This window comes from Macrobrachium nipponense, chromosome 43, assembly GCF_015104395.2.
Source record: "Macrobrachium nipponense isolate FS-2020 chromosome 43, ASM1510439v2, whole genome shotgun sequence".
In the NCBI taxonomy this organism is placed as follows: Eukaryota; Metazoa; Arthropoda; class Malacostraca; order Decapoda; family Palaemonidae; genus Macrobrachium; species Macrobrachium nipponense.
Window position 1 is genome coordinate 22906143 of NC_061104.1, and position 17382 is coordinate 22923524.

Consider the following 17382-nt stretch of genomic DNA (forward strand, 5'->3'; position numbering starts at 1 on the left):
AACTTTTTCTTTGTCGTTATGTTACGGGAAGAATTGTAAAATTTTATTTTTTTCTTATTTTTTTTTAACCAACGTAGGGATTTTGTCGTGAATTCTGTTAAAGAATGATTTCATTCTTTGATTTCGATGTCACTTTTGATGCCAGGTGAGGAAGAACCTCGTAGGCAGTAATAATGTAACTCCTCAAGCGTTGGTTGCTTTATAAGTACTACGTATTTACAAAGTGAAAACCTTTCGCAAAAATTATATTTAAAATCGTGCAAGTAAAACCAATAGGCTACATTTCCCAGGGCAAGAAACCTCATCAGAAGCACATCTAACCCGTAACGTCTATTGTTCCCTTCTGTCTTGTGGGAAGGAGATTAATTATTATTATTATTATTATGTTATTATTATTATTATATTATTATTATTATTATAGGAATTAAGTTTTCAATAGTAAACTAACTGTTATAATATTAGTGATATAAAGAACTTGTCAGTAATCATATTAATACTAAGTAGAGTGCACAATTAACTACTAAATGTAATTATGGGGACTTGAGTAGCTGGAGATGTAGAGATGATCATCGCCCTTACAAGGATGAGTAACCATATACTATTCAGGTTTGCTCCCATCTTTAAATTTACATAATAGATATTTGAATTCTCTCCCACCCTGACCTATCACAGAAGTCATAAATATTATATATATATATATATATATATATATATATATATATAGATATATATGGATATGAATACAGAATATTGTTTTATTTCGGTAAATCATTATTAACAGGAAAAAACGTTGCTTAATAATGATTAGTAACAACAACAACTACTACTACTATTGTGTCTGTATATGCATATATATAAATATTAATGTAGAAGTACCGTATATGTACACACATAGTTGTTGTTGTAATAATCATTATCAAGCAACATTTTCCCTGCTCAATAATGATTTCCCGAAATAAAACAATATTCTGTTATTCATATCCAATATATATATATATATATATATATATATATATATATATATATATATATATATATAATATACATATACATATGTATATGTATATATATATATATATATATATATATATATATATATATATTATATATATGTTTTATATATATATATATATATATATATATATATATATATATATATATATCTATATACTATATACTAATACCCACACAAACACAAACACACATACACACCCCATTCCCAGTTAAAACACATCCGCTGCTAATTCATGTTTTAAGTTCCTCTTCCACAATGGGTTCATTTTTAAGCACTAAGACCTCCGTAGACTTCGATTTAATAGACTGTATGTTATATGCAGAATAAAACGACAGTTTCTTAATATGTTTTCACCTACTGTTTTTTCTCCAGTCAATATCTATTTATTTAAGTTTCTCGCAAAATCTAAATGCATTTTACACAACTGTGTCATAAGCCTCAGGGGAGACTGAAAAGACGATAATATGAAAGACTAATGTTTAACAAGGCATTTTTACATTATTTATTTTTAACCTCTTTAATCATATTCTGCTTGGACAGAAAATGCTCCTAAAATATATATCTTATATTATCCGATAAATATTTTATCATTCGAGGAAGCTTTCTATCTCTAAGCTACCAAATGCCTCACTCTATTAAATCAAAACTGTCCAAAAATAACACTTGTTCTCTTCCGCATTTTAAATGTTCAAATCTTAATGGTTTTTCGTCCAGTGCATCATTTCGCCATTTAGCCTGACTGGCTTAGATGATCAATTAACACTTATTTAATCTCCGTGCGCTTCTTATTTTACCTTTGCCGTTATAGTTCGTCTAAGGCTTCATTAACGTCATTAACTTAGGAGTCTTGCGAAGACTGAACATATAATTATTTTATTAAATAAAAATTTAAACGTGTCTTTTTTGGCTGTTTACGTATAATTTAGAAGTAAACTCTCTCTCTCTCTCTCTCTCTCTCTCTCTCTCTCTCTCTCTCTCTCTCTCTCTCTCTCTCTCTCTCTCTCTCTCTCTCTCTCTCTCTGGCAGGGTGGACTGTTGGGAGCAGACACTGTGAACCTCCTCAAGACTATCTAACTCCCCATTACATAACAAGCCTTTGAAAATGATTCAAGACACTGTTACAAGCACAAGCAAAGATGGTTTAGATAGGCCTTACATATACAAATCACCTTCTTTAAAGCCAGAACAAAGACCTACAGGAGATATCAAACCCTCAGTGGAGCTATACGACCTTTTAAAAAAGGCTAGCCCTACATAGACACAAAGATGCAGAAAAGGAAGATGAAACTACAGAAGCACAACGAGGATTCACAAGGTAAAAGGCTCAAGAGTAAAACCAGTAAAAGGAATCTGAATAACAAAAGGTTTCTGAAGTCTGGTGGAAATAAAAGCAAAATGAATATTGAAGATTATTGGTGAAATGGCCAAGTACAGCCTCAGGGGAGTAATGGGTGCAATGCATCATATGCAAAGTTTAGGACTATGAACGCTGCACAAATGAAATGGCTCATTATGTATATATGTGACCTATGTACAATGAAGTGTTAACTGATTTCCTTTGGTTTTTAAAGGAAGTGCTTCTTTTTATATTTTGTAACAATATACCCCATGGACTGTAACAACTTGCCCCGTATATGGGGCAAGTTGTATACAAAAAGTTTTTCTGCTATTTTCTATTATTTACAGGAATTAAAAAGTATATAACGTTTTTGTTACATGAGTATGATAACACATATAATAACCTTTTCACGGCATAAATTTGTTTAAGTTTCCTTCATTAGATATTGAATTAGAGGTAAAAATAGTAAAATTGTAGCAACTATCCCCGGTCTCCCCTATTCATATCAAATACAAAAATACTTCAGTCATAGAAGAACATTTTTATGTGCCTTTTTCCTGTGACATCTTTATCCTAAGCAAAGTAAAATGGGCCTTATATCTCTCTAGCATACAATGAACTAGGATATGAGACTAAACAAACTCTATGAAACAAAGGGAAATACATTCAGTCGATTACCCAGGCTAAATCTTTTTTTTTTCCGTTAGTCGTATTTGATCTTGTAGGATACAAATCATGGGACATGTTAAGCATCTGAAGACCTATTTTTATAAGAAAAACTGTCACTGGGAATAAATTATCCTTTCATTAACGAACCAGCAAACCACACATTATATAATAAATTATATATAATAAATCAGTTAAGTTCCCGTGCTTATTAGAATTATCTTACCTTATTGCTGAAAAAAAGTGTTTTATTCAAACACCCGAAAACCTTTAATAATAGAGCTATACTCTGTATTCCTCGTATGTTCCGAGGCACATTCAACTTGTTTTCTAAATGTGTTCGCCGTCACCATTGATATAGAATCCTCTTTATATCTATGGCCGTCATTATAGATTTGGGCCATTTTGTCTGCCTCGTTCTCTTCACCGAAGATCATTTATCAACTGCTTGTTTTAAAAAAGTGACGGAATCAGAAATCAGTGCAATACATAATATACTTTATAGCATAACTACATTGCAGCAACAAATGCCCTTCTTTTGCAATGTATAGTGCTCGAACAAATTTTGCGCTCGTATCAACTTTTCTTCGTAGAATTCACCAACACGCCTCTCCAGGAATAGGTAAGGACATTATGGTGTTCACCTGTAATATAAAATAAAATACTGTTCAGTCACAGGAGAACGAACGAATATGAACATCAACAGGGTCGCCGTCCTCAGGTTATGCAGACTGCAGATCAGGCTAGTGCTCCGTTATCCGCAGTCGCATCCTATACGACTTACGTAATTCGGAATGGTCTTAACAGAGGGAAATAACATTCTATAATGTTATAGTTATAAACTATAAGCATAGGGAGGTTCTTTATACCAAGTAAATGCTTCTGCCACATTAGCATGATTTATTTCAGGAAAGTCTTTGATGTGAAACACAAAGGTTCCACTTTTATTACCACGTAAGCAGTATCCAAACCAAGCTTTTAAACCCGGATGTTCTGTTAGAAATCTCTATTTTCTGAATACTTTCCTTTGGAAACCAGAAGAATCACGTCCGAGATATTCAGTCATCCGTGAAACAGCTATTTCCTGAAGACTAAATACGACAGGTTCTAGAACGAATGGTCAACAGACATTAACTTCTATTTGCTGTAACTTTGAATTTATGTCTTTTAAGAAGTTTTATTCGATAAAATAATGAAGGATGGTCATAAATTGTAATGGATTAGTGCAGGAATGCATTTTGCTTAAGCCCTGGGCGGTTTTGTGCATCATAACGGGGATTAATGGGAACACGTACTACGAAAACATCCACTGAACACGTCACTTGTCACTACTTCCCGCCACAAGGGGGAGCGAAAACCTAATGTGCATTAAGCTTATATTATTAAAATAAAAATATAAAACTAGTTTCAATTTATAAATAATATTTTTAAAATAATATAAATTTATAACTATTGGTATAATTATGCTCAGACTAATATTAACACTGAAATTACACTGAAATCAGACCTCAATTTTATGACAACAATAGCAGTGAAGAAGACCACAGTGAAAACCATGATGGCCGAGAAGAGAAAGAACAAGAAAAGACTTCAGGTAAATACCCGCTTGTCCCCTTCCACTATCACCCCCACACGATCCCCCCACAATCAGCCGCACCCCCGTCACATCCCCAACCCTTCAGAGGGCCAAAAACACGATGCCAAGGGTCCTAAAAGCGCCGAAATGGCCGCTGGAGTCGAAGGGGGCGACGTACTATACGTTCGGGAACAGCTGTTCTAGGCCTCCTGCGTCATCGCCTCCGCCGCCGCCGCCAGCTAGCTAGAAGGAGCTGCTGCTGATACGTCATTCACGTCTCGTAGGACGTAACGGACAGGCCGTTGACCCCCTCGTTGCAGATTCACCTTGCATAAGTCCCTGGTTTTGGGTTCCCTTTCCGAGAGAGGAGGCCGTTTTGGGGTCCTGGCGATCGGCCCAGGCGTTGTACCGACGTCCTTTACGTCCCCCGTCTTATTAACCTCAGTTAACCTCGTTTTTACCATAAGTGCAAGTTAATTTCGAATCTAGAGTGAAGATCATTACCTATTTCACTCTTACAGTGTTAAAATTACCGTTCTCCAACTCGTAATCCTACGGTCAATCTTCGACGTCGTGTTCGAGTTCGCATCATAGGCTTATGCCAGGCCTATCTCAGTCCTCTTGGAAAATCAATTAAATGACGCCCATTCCTTCGCAAAATTTCCATATGGTGGGAAAGTAAGCCCAGCTTCATAATTTCTAGTCTGCGGAATCGGTATTTTTAAAGTTAAATTAAACTAATTTTATCTCCCGTAGGCCTAGATACCTTAGGTCATAATAGGCCTAATCGAAGCGTTTTGCTGCTTGAATACGTAGGCTACCGCATCCTAGGCTGTAAGGAAGTGTAACTTGGGGCCTATTCGTGAATTTCCTTCCGAGCCATCATGTCGAAGAAAAGATTACAGGTAAGGCCTACCTAGCTATATAGTAAAGCGAAAGCAAAGGTTACTAGGTACTAAGATCTAAGAGGCTTAGGGAATTGCAAGTATAGCCTATTTTACTGCCTAGGCCTGCAACATGACTTTATGTTTGAATAGGCATACCTAGGCCATTTTGCACTAGGCTAAACCAGTTTTATGTTTACAGTTTTTCGTCTGCAGATCTGGTGCATAGCCTAGTAATGCAGTTTTTTCTTGTCGCTTTTTGTTGTTAGGTATCTTGTAAAATGAAGTTTAAGACTGACTCTCTCTCTCTCTCTCTCTCTCTCTCTCTCTCTCTCTCTCTCTCTCTCTCTCTCTCTCTCTTTGTGGCTTTCTTGCAAAGGTGACTTGTCAATTTTGTTGATACTATTAACAAAATTGCGCAGAATCATATACTACTATTTAGGCTAATGCAATGAAGCAAATGTAGTTTAGGTTAATAATTTATGGCAGACATTCTTTGAGAAACCAGTAATAAAAAATGTGTTTTTCAACACAATGAACTAGGGTAAAAAACCGCATGGTACGATCAATGTGTGCAACCCCAAGAAAAGTACATTATAACGCGTCCTGACACCGGAGTAGAGGTCTTTAGCTCCGTTTCTCACCAACAACAAGTCGCGTCTGATGCCCATCTCCGATGTCAGGACGCGTTATAATGTACTTTTTGGGGGTTGTACACATTGATCGTACATGGTCCACCCCTGTACCATGCGGTTTTTTACCCTAAGCCTCATCATCAGGAGAAATTTCATTATAACTTTAAACGAAGAGAATTTAAAATGTGCTTTTCACTTAGTACTTGTGGTGCAGGTGACACTAAAGTATGAGCACCCTCATAGCCTACATAGATTAACCGTCAAAAGCAATTTGTAAGAGCTTAAACTGATTTAGAATAATGAAATGACCGATAAAAAAAACCCAATAAAAGATAAGGAAACAAACATTTAACATGATTAAGTTTCTATAAAAATTAAAAGTTGAAAAATTGAATTCATGTCTGTTAGAACAGTCTTGACACCAGAAAATACAAACTTGGACAAATTAGTGGGCCTTGGCAGATGGACCACAGAAGGTGATTGGATGGCTTCCTAAAATATACAGTAATAGTGATTATGATACTGTGACTGTGACCCATACCATGAGTGCTATTAAATATGAAGTACAGTAGAGCCTCAGTTCTCGACGATAATTCGTTCCAGAAGGAGCGTCGAAATCGATTATTTCGAGAACTGAATCAAGTTTTCCCATAAGAAATAACTGAAAATGGATTAATCCGTTCTTGACCATCAGTTATTACCCTAACCTTGCCTTTTTATACAATACATTACATGTAAATTACAACTAAATAAGTTAAAAGTTAAATAAATATCATGTTAAACGTATATTTATAATTTTAAATATATAATATACAGTATCAAAGAAAACTAGCCTAGCCTACGTCCAACCGATTGTTGACCAAGCGCCATAGGCTACCTAGGTAAATAGTAAGTAGAACGTAGTGCAGTGGGTAGGCATAAAACGTGTTGCTAACATAATAAAAACATTGAAAAGCAAGTCTAATTATTACAGTAAATTAATAAACTATTAAAATTAAACCCAATTCATATTTATAAAAAAACTTGCAAAAATTTGCCTACAGTAAGTCGGCATTTAAGGATGTAAACAAACCATAGCGCAGCCCTGGTGGTTTATATCGGGACTATGGTAGTAAACAAACCATATCTCGCTATAAGCCTAGAAACGTTTACATTCGATATTAATTTATGGTAAATCTTTTACGGAGTCGACTGCAAACTGTATACAAAATCGCTTGAAAATTATCTTTCAGTAAATGTAATGTTATGATACTAACGATTTTGTTTCATACAATCAACTTACCTGTCGTCAGTATATACATAGCTAAGACTCCGTCGTCCCCGACAGAAATTCAAATTTCGCGCCACTCGCTACAGGTAGGTCAGGTGATCTACTGCCTGCCCTGGGTGGCAGGACTAGGAACCATCCCCGTTTTCTAGCATATTTTCTCTGTCGCCGGTGGTATCACATTGTTGTTATTACCTCCTGACTTGGATTCTTTTTTTCAACATTTGATCAACGTTTTTTCGACTTTTGGTGACGTATTTGGATCGTGTTTTGGCATTCGCTACTGTGGACTGTTTTTGGAATAACTCTTTTGGATTTTTCTCAGGATGTCTGATTCTAATGTGAGTGTGAGAATGTGTGTGAATAGCTGGTGCAGGGTGAGGATACCGAAAGCTTCGGTTGATCCTCACACTGTATGCCGTAAATGTAGGGGGGTGCAGTGTTCTGCTACTAACACTTGTAAGGAATGCGAGAGTTTGAATGCAGAAGAATGGAAGACTTTGACTTCTTATTTGAAGAAGTTAGAGAGGGATAGAGTTAGAAGACTGAAAGGTGTGAATTCAAGGCCTATTGAGCCTTTTAATGATAATTCTAACCCTACTTCTGGAGATTCTCCCTATAAATCTCATTCTCAGAGTGTCTTTTCGGATTCGGCTTCGGAAATCGCCAATCTAAAAGCGACAATTCGAGACATGAAGTCCAAGATGGCGGACTCAAGGTAAGGCTAGTGCTAGTGATAGTGAAGTGAACCCTATCAGTTGTGTTTGGAGGGGGCGTTTCGATCGTCCCTGCGGCGCTCCCAGGCCTAGACCTCTTCCAAGCTCACATGCCCAGAGGAGAAGGAAAGTCGAAAGCCTTAAGGAGGTCGTGGGGAATCCCCAACGGTCAGACGTCCCTTCAGCTAGCTTTGCTTCATGGCAGCCAGCTCAAGGACGCTACAGGAAAAGCGTCTTCGCGAGTGTTTCTCGTCCTCTCCCTCCCCCTCACCTCAAACGAGTTGGTGGAAGGAATCGACCTTATCGAGACCGCTGAAGCGTCATATGAAGCAAGATATCGACTCTAGCCCGGAGCGCTTCTCTGATGACGCCCCGTCTGCTATCAAGAAGGCGAAGGTGGCGTCAACGTCACCTGACGCTTATGAGGAAGTACCTTATCATGCTTCTTCCCCTAGTGATGACGAAGGGCGCCAGGCGCTAGACGTAGGAGAAGCGTCAAGGAAGATCATTATGGCGGTGCAAGAACAACTATCATCTCTTGTGGGAGTTTTAGCGCCCCGTCGGAAGGACGTGACGCTTCCTATTAAGAAGTCTCGTCCTCTCGCTCCTGCTCGGGAAGACGTCTTTTATTTTGAAGTGAAGCGTCAAATCAAGAGGATCGTAGACGTGACGCTCCGTCCAAGATTGTGACGCCGAGTAGGGAAGCCCTTAGAAAGCGAAGCGTCTTCCAGACGCGAAGCGTCATCTAAACGTCAACAAGAGACGTCATCCATGACGCTCGGAGAGCGGGAAGCGTCATACATGACGTCTTCTAAAGCGCTGAGAGAGCCGCATGGTTGTGACTCCTTCCAAGTCGATCAGAACGGGAAAAAGGAAAGACTTTCATTCCCTTAGCCCCTCTCCGATCAGGAGTTTGTCTCCCCCAGAAGAAGAAAGTTCTGAAAGAGAACAGAATAAAACTCAGGATTATCACGAGTTCGAACGAAACTCGGAGGATGAAGATCTTGGAAGAGAGGGCTTGTCAAACTATAAGGTGTTGACTACCATGCTTCTGGAGGAATACGGAGACGAGTTGACTCCGGCTGCTCCTCCTTCTCCGCGCTCGCTATTTTCGAGTGCGAAGGCGAAGAAGACTTCGTCTTTTCTGAAGATGAAGCCCACCATCTCGATGAAGCGGGCTTTACACGCCTTAGACGCCTGGATGAAGTCGAAGAAAGACTTAACCAGGACAGTATTTTGCATGCCTCCAGCAAGGTTAGCTGGGAAAAGAGGCATATGGTACAAGACGGGGGAGGATATGGGTATCGCTCTCCCTTCTACTACAGAGGCAGACTTTTCGACGTTAGTTGAACGCTTCAAGGCGTCCTAGTCTTAATTCTGCCCCGCATTACTTGGAGTATTTCGGAACTGGATCATCTCCTCAAGGGACTGTTCCATGTATTGGAAGTATTCAACTTCTTAGATTGGAGGTCCCTTGGGGTGATGTCCAAGAAAGCTCAAGATTCGCATTCGCAGGGAATCGAACCTGAAGCCTTGCTATGCATTTTGTCGTGCATCGACAAAGCAGTACAGGATGGATCTTTGGAAGTCTCTGCTTATTTGGAGCAGGTCTTTTGAAGAAAAGGACAGTGTATGGCGCCTTCTTAACAAAGGCAGTCTCGCATGCGCAGAGGGCAGCTCTGCTATATGCACCTCTTTCGGACTTTTTGTTTCCTTCTAAGTTAGTGAAGGACGAGCTCACTCTTAACTGAGAAGGGCGACACAGGATCTTCTGACGCAGTCTGCTAGGAAGAAGAAACCTGCTTTAGTGTCGGACAAGAAAGAACCTAGCACTTCTAGGCGAGCCCTTTCGAGGTGGTCCGATCTCCAGACCTCCCGCAAGAAGGAAGGCTCCAGAGAGAAGAGGTAGGTCCGCCTTTCGTCCCAACCCTTTAAAAAGGGCAAATGAAACATTTCTTTTCTCCTCCAAACAACCAGTAGGTGCCAGACTCCTGGAAATTCGTGGGAAGCCTGGACACTGATAGACGCGGACGCGTCTTCACTAAAGATCATAAGGAAGGGATATCGTATCCCTTTCCTGAATACTCCGCCCCTAACGTCTATACCGAGGGAACTATCAGCCAAGTACAAGGATCCTGTGCTGAGGGATACTCTTCGATCAATGGTGGAACAAATGTGGGACAAGAGTGCAGTAGAACTAGTACTGGATCAAAACTCCCCGGGGTTTTACAATCGCCTTTTTCTAGTGGCGAAAGCCTCGGGAGGCTGGAGACCAGTACTAGACGTCAGCGCTCTGAACAAATTTGTTCAGAAGGAGAAGTTCTCCATGGAGACTTCTGCTTCAGTCCTAGCGTCATTACGACAAGGAGATTGGATGGTGTCTCTAGATCTCCAAGACGCCTACTTTCACGTCCCGATCCACCCTCATCGAAGAAGTACCTCCGTTTCATGACGGGGGAAGGATCTTTCAGTTCAGAGCCTTGTGTTTCGGCCTGTCCACAGCTCCTCAGGTCTTCACAAGCCTGATGAGGAATGTGGCGAGATTTCTGCATCTCAAAGGAGTGAATGTCTCGATGTACCTAGAACGACTGGCTCATCATGGGCCAGATCGGAGAGACAGTGTTTGGAGGACCTCAAAAGTTAACACTACAATTGACCAAGGCGTTGGGATTGCTTGTGAACCTCGAGAAGTCTCAGATGACCCCCACAAGACCTAGTCTATCTGGGGATTCGGATGGATTCTCGGGGTTTTCGAGTTTTTCCTTCGCAAGAGAGAACAGAAAAAGGTTTGAGGATAATCTCTCTCTTCTTAGAGAAACAGCAAACGTCAGCGAGGGAATGGTTGAGCCTTCTGGGGACGCTTTCCTCGCTGGAACAATTCTTCCCTCTCGGAAGACTGCATATCCGTCCACTTCAATTCTTCCTCAAGAAGTCTTGGAGCTGGAAAAACGGACAACTGTCGGACGTTTTCCCCATTCCAATGGAGGTAAAGGCACACCTACAGTGGTGGTTGCGGCCTTCTGGAAGAGAACAAAGGGGTCTCTCTAAGTTCAAAGAACCCAGACCTAGTGTTGTTCTCCGACGCGTCGGAGACGGGTTGGGGACGACATTAGGCTCGGAGGAAGTGTCAGGCACCTGGAACCAGCACAGGTGTCCTGGCACATAAATTGCAAAGACTCTTCGCCGTTCACCTGGCTTTGAAGAGTCTAGAACCTCCTGGTGAGAGACAAGGTAGTACAAGTAAACGTGGACAACACCACCGCACTTGCCTACATTCGAAAACAGGGAGGGACTCACTCCTCGTTCCTTTACGAACTCACGAGGGACTTATTACTTTGGACGTCTCACAGGAACATCTCCCTGCTGACAAGGTTCGTACAGGGAGTAAGGAATGTGAGGGCGGACAGGCTCAGCAGGAGGAACCAGGTCCTTCATACAGAATGGACTCTGCACGAGGAAGTATGTCGCGATCTCTGGTCTCTGTGGGGAACTCCTCACGTGGATCTATTCGCAACATACATTTCAAAAAGGCTCCCAGTGTTTTTGCTCGGTCGTGGAAGACCCAAGAGCAATTATGGTAGAACGCCTTCCTGCTAAACTGGTCTCGAGTGGACGTGTACGCTTTTCCCCCATTCAAAATCCTGGGGTTAGTATTGAAAAAGTTTGTGGCGTCAAAAGAGACGAGGATGACTTTAATAGCCCCCTTTTGGCCGGCCCAGGAATGGTTCACGGAGGTGGTAGAGTGGATCGTAGACTTTCCAAGATCCCTACCAGGAAGGACGGATCTGCTCAAACAACCACACTTCACGAGTACCATCAAAACCTCCCCGCTCTCAGCTCTGACTGCCTTTCGACTATCGAAAGACTTGTCAGAGCGAGAGGCTTTTCTCGCGAAGTGGCAAGCGCGATCGCGAGAGCTCGCAGAACCTCCACTTCGAAGTATACCAGTCGAAGTGGGAGGTCTTTAGAAGGTGGTGTAGAGCCAAGAAGTTGTCCTCCTCCTCTACCTCTATAGCGGAAATTGCTGATTTCTTGCTATTCTTGAGAGTAAAATCGCATCTAGCTGTATCCACAATAAAGGGATACAGGAGTATGCTCTCGGCTGTGTTCAGGAACAGAGGTTTAGATCTGGCAAATAACAAAGATCTCCACGATCTCATAAGATCATTTGAGACGTCAAAGTCTAAGGAGCCAGTACCTCCGAACTGGAACTTGGACGTAGTCCTCAAATACCTGTCTTCGGATAAATTTGAACCTCCTCATCAGGCCTCATTTAGAGACGTAACTAGAAAATGCATATTTCTTTTATCGTTAGCAACAGCAAAAAGAATTAGTGAGTTACAAGCTCTGCAGGATAAAGTAGGATTCAAAGGAGACTCGGCGATTTGCTCGTTTAAGACTCTGTTTTTTTTTAGCGAAAAACGAGAATCCCACGAATCCCTGGCCTAGGTCATTCGAAATCAAAAGGAATGTCTAGTCTAGTAGGCAGAGAAGCGAGAGGTCTCTATGCCCTGTTAGAGCTCTGAAGTTCTATCTTCAGAGGAAGCGTCAGTTGGGAGGCTCTAGACAAGGTCTTTGGTGCGCGGTAAAAGACCCCACAAGACTGATGTCAAAGAACGCTCTAGCGCTTTCTTTGTAAGAAACGTCATTACGGACGCTCACAAGGTCTGACCGGGACGAACAATTACAACTTCTGAGGGTAAAAGCTCATGAAGTACGAGCGGTTGCGACGTCTCTCTCGTTTTATAAAAATATGTCGCTTAAAAACATATTAGATACGACATATTGGAGATGCAACTCGGTATTTGCATCTCATTACTTGAAAAGACGTGCGTGTGACGTATGAGAAGTGCTTTTCTCTAGGTCCTATCGTATCGGCAGATACGATTCTGGGTACGGGAGCCGACACCAATCCTTAATATGTATATACTGTTCTTCTGTTGGATATGGTCGAGAATCTCTTCGAACAATGGAGGATTCAGGCTCGCACGGGCGGCCGTCTATGTTGTTCATAAGAGAATTCTCGTCATATCCAATTAGTTGGGTATAATTTTTTTTTTTGAAATTATGTATGAGTGCGTAGTGGTTTTTGAGTTACGGTTGTTGTGACGAGTTCGGGGATAACTCGTAACAATCCTTAGTTTCTAACACATGGTTAGGATCAGGTGGTCGGGATTGGTTGTGTGCTCCTTCTTAAGGTGTATTGTCATATAAGTGGTCAGCACCCATTGACAAAGTCCTTTTAGGCTCTGCTGAGTAAGTGGGTAAGACCCCATCGGCAGACCCACAAGAACTCTTGGCCATAGATCACATATCTCGCTAAAGTTTCTTGAGGTGATGCAGACTACTGGGCAAACACCCACCAAGTCTACCACCTATCAGGTAGGAACCAAGGTTTTATTTATACCTACAACATATGTTGTTTACCTGTCTATTCCATATAGTAGCTGTCTCTTACCCTCCACCGTGGGCCGAAGGGTTGCCAATCAGCTATGTATATATCTGACAGGTAAGTTGATTGTATGAAAATGATATTGTTATGTTACAATAAAGTTTCATACATACTTACCTGGCAGATATATACAATTAAAGGCCCACCCAGCCTCCCCGCAGGAGACAGGTGGAAGAGAGAAAATATGATAGAAAACGGGGATGGTTCCTAGTCCTGCCACCCAGGGCAGGCAGGTAGATCACCTGACCTACCTGTAGCGAGTGGCGCGAAATTTGAATTTCTGTCGGGGACGACGGAGTCTTAGCTATGTATATATCTGCCAGGTAAGTATGTATGAAACTTTATTGTAACATAACAATATCATTTTCATAAATGTCCTTATAAAAAAGGTGCGTCTTTTACGGCAAATTATCCAATATCAGGGCTGGTTTCAGCTTATTGGACTTTGACAATTATTATGGTACTGCATGGTACATATATCGTACGTATAAGTAAAAGAATCTTCTTAATGTCTTTAATTACTATACCATATGTACCAGCATCTCTTGAGGTTTAATATCAAGCTAACCTCTTTTTTGTTTTTTTTTTTTTTTTTTTTTTTTTTTTTTACGAGGACGCTTATAAACGAAGCATCAAGATTGCGTTCGTTACCGCGCATGCGTTGCATATGTAAACTGTGTCACTACCAGACCTCATACGTAAACATTGACGTCTTTTTTACAGTAGACATAAAAGAATCGTCTTAATTTCTATAAGTTATTTTCTATACCATAGCGGCTTCTCTGATTAGCTAAGGCTAACCTCCTCTTTACCAGCAAGCTTAACAAAGATTAAGATTGCGTTCGCTACCGAACGGCACACGTTACGTATTTGTGACAGTGGTTTCACTACCAAATTTCACACGTAAACAATGACGTATTTTTACAGTAGATATAAAAGAATCTACTTAATTATATAAAAGAATCTACTTAATTTCTATAATTAATGTATACCGTAGCGAATTCTGAGTTAACCTAAGGCTAAGCTCTTCTTTACCGGCACGCTTAAAAAGCTTAGATTGCGTTGCTACCGAACCGAACATGTTACGTATGTAAACTGGTTTCACTACCAAATCTTACACGTAAACATTGACGTATTACAGTACGACATAAAAGATTCTTAATTCTTAATTACTACGCACTTAATATGGCATAGTGGCTTCTGTGATATAAGCTATGACTAACTTCTTCTTTACCGGCAAGCTTAACAAAGCTTAAAGATTGCATTCGCTACCGAACCGCACATGTAACCTACGTATGTAACATTGCCTTCACTCCAAACCTAACACTTAAATACGTATTGCATTTGCTACTGAAACGCGCCGCCTCAAGTTGTGAGCATGGCTTTAGAATATTACGCTTGAAAAAAAATCAAGCAAGGGTGCTTGATTAAATCTTTTTTTCGCTCATCACTTCATGCAGAGGAGAGGATAGACGAAACTTAGGTTTATTTTGGAGTTGGAAATAATGGAAGCATTTTGAAGAAGGAAAACGCGAGATGCCATGTAAACACTTTTCCATTATTTCAGAGATTAACAATAGCAAAAGGTTTTAATAGATAGCCAGTAGTAATGTTGGGACCCATGATGAATCAAAAGGTAACTGCGTAAAGAGTTGATACCACCGAAAAGCAAACGAAATGCGAGCAAGGTGTACAGACACGACACATGTTTGAATGTTGTAAACATTAGTTGCGGACTTTAAACAATGCCGAGTCGAGTGGCGTCACCAGTGTTACCAAACCGTTTTGCCTAAATTATGCTAGTCGGTCCAAGCAAGAATTTATGCCAAATGTGGTGCAATTTTTGTGCCAGAATTATGCTATTAATCTATCATTATCTCATTTCTCTAATACATTTGAGCTAAAACAACGATGTAATGGAAATTTAAAACATTTATATTAGGTGAAATGATACAAAGTGACGAACAGACAATATTATAACTAATAATTTGATGATCTTTACATGTTAGGAAACTCGTAATAAAACACCATTTTTTCTTTAATAGATCACATACGCAATCACTAGTACACTATTTGATATGCAATCGCTATTATACTATTTGACAAATGTGTGAAGATCAAACATACAAATGTGAAGAAAAACAACAAATTTTACTTATTACTGCATCATTATCATGCCACTCAGAACCATTTTTCTTTAACAGGTACATAAACTTAATAAATACTTGAAAATGTGTGACAATTCTTCAAATATAATATTTGTTATTTATTGATATTTACTGAAAAATTAAAACTAAAAAAAAGGTAAACAAACAAACCAGTCTCTACTCAAGAAGAAAAACATACGTACTTATTACTTGATCATTATCATGCCACTGAAACACTATTTTTCTTTAACAGATCACATACACAATGAATAAATACTTGAAAATTGTGTGAAAATCACTTCAGACATAATTAAAATTTTGATAACTACTGAAAAAAATAAAACTTAAAAAAAGGAAAAAAAGTAATTCTTACTCATGAAGAAAAAACATTATTAACACTTTACTGATCGTTTGTCATGCCACTGTGGGTATTTAGTTATATTCACAAAATTTAATATTCCTTAGTTGGGTTTCAAACTTAGCAATTAACTCATTTGTTAGTGCTGCTTTTGAGGCAATTTCACTTGAAGATACATTCACTGTAGCTGTGTATGAAATTGAGGAATTTTCTGCATTTTATTTAAAATTTTAGTGAAAAATACATTCTAAAATTGTACTAGAACCCTAAGTGTGAAAGAAATTATGCTAAGCTTCAATTCTTGGGTCAAATTATGCTAAAAAACATGAAATTAGGCTACATTTGGTAGCACTGGATGACGCCAACTAGCGGCGGCTGGGAACAGTTTTTGTTTACAAAACATCATATGGTCAGGGGTCGGAAACTGGTTTTTTGGTTATAAACAGATACAAAGTTTATTGGAAATTTAGTGGCGAAATCCAATTATGTCGAGTTCTAACTACGGTCGTGAACCGGGTCTCTACTGTATATTTGACCCCACTTCCCGGTATTGTAAAGCAGCATGTTGCTACAATTTTTGTCAAGTATACAATCGTACAGCTTTAATATAACATGCATTAAATATCCAAGCATAAACTGTAAATTGACCATGACCAATTATAGAAAAAACTCCCCAAACAAGGTGGGTAATTAGAACCATTGATTTCCTCACATATGCATTTTTTAGGAGACCACTGAGCAGGACCAATGTTTTGAGAAGCATAAAAAATAGGATAGTTTGTAGTGGCTCGTCTCACCCTGGTTAAGAGAATGAAATTGACCATGCAATAACAAAATGCAAGCTGTTAGGTGTAGTACTCAGTTGGAATACCCATACTGTTCTGCAATTCTTTGTAGAAACTAAAGCATTTTACTAAGATCTTAACTTGAGACATACTTCAGCATTTGTCACCCTGTTGGTTTTTCAGCTTGACTGTATATTGTTTATTGGGTAATATGTTAGGGATTCAAGGTTACAGTTGTACTTTTAGTGTAGTAAGCTGAAGAGTGTTTGTAATTATGATATATATATTTTACTACTTTTGCCTAGATTTTGACTCCTTAAAATAGTCTGTTTTTCTCAATTCTAGGTATGAAATAATATTGATTAAATAATTTTGGTTATTGCAAAGGACGATCAGCAAAATTTTGTGACTCATAAACTTTGGTCTCTCTCTCTCTCTCTCTCTCTCTCTCTCTCTCTCTCTCTCTCATCTCTCTCTCTCTCTCTCTCTCTCTCTCTCTCTCTCTCTCTCTCAGATGTCTGAATGATTCTCATGGGTGATGG

General features: G+C 39.5%; 1 protein-coding gene across 4 annotated transcripts in view; it reads right to left on the bottom strand.

Annotated features, from left to right (window-relative positions):
* The window catches only part of LOC135213577 (translocation protein SEC62-like), a 54825-nt gene that overhangs the window by 31551 nt on the left and 5892 nt on the right, over positions 1-17382 (bottom strand). The gene's annotated exons all lie outside the window — the stretch shown is intronic.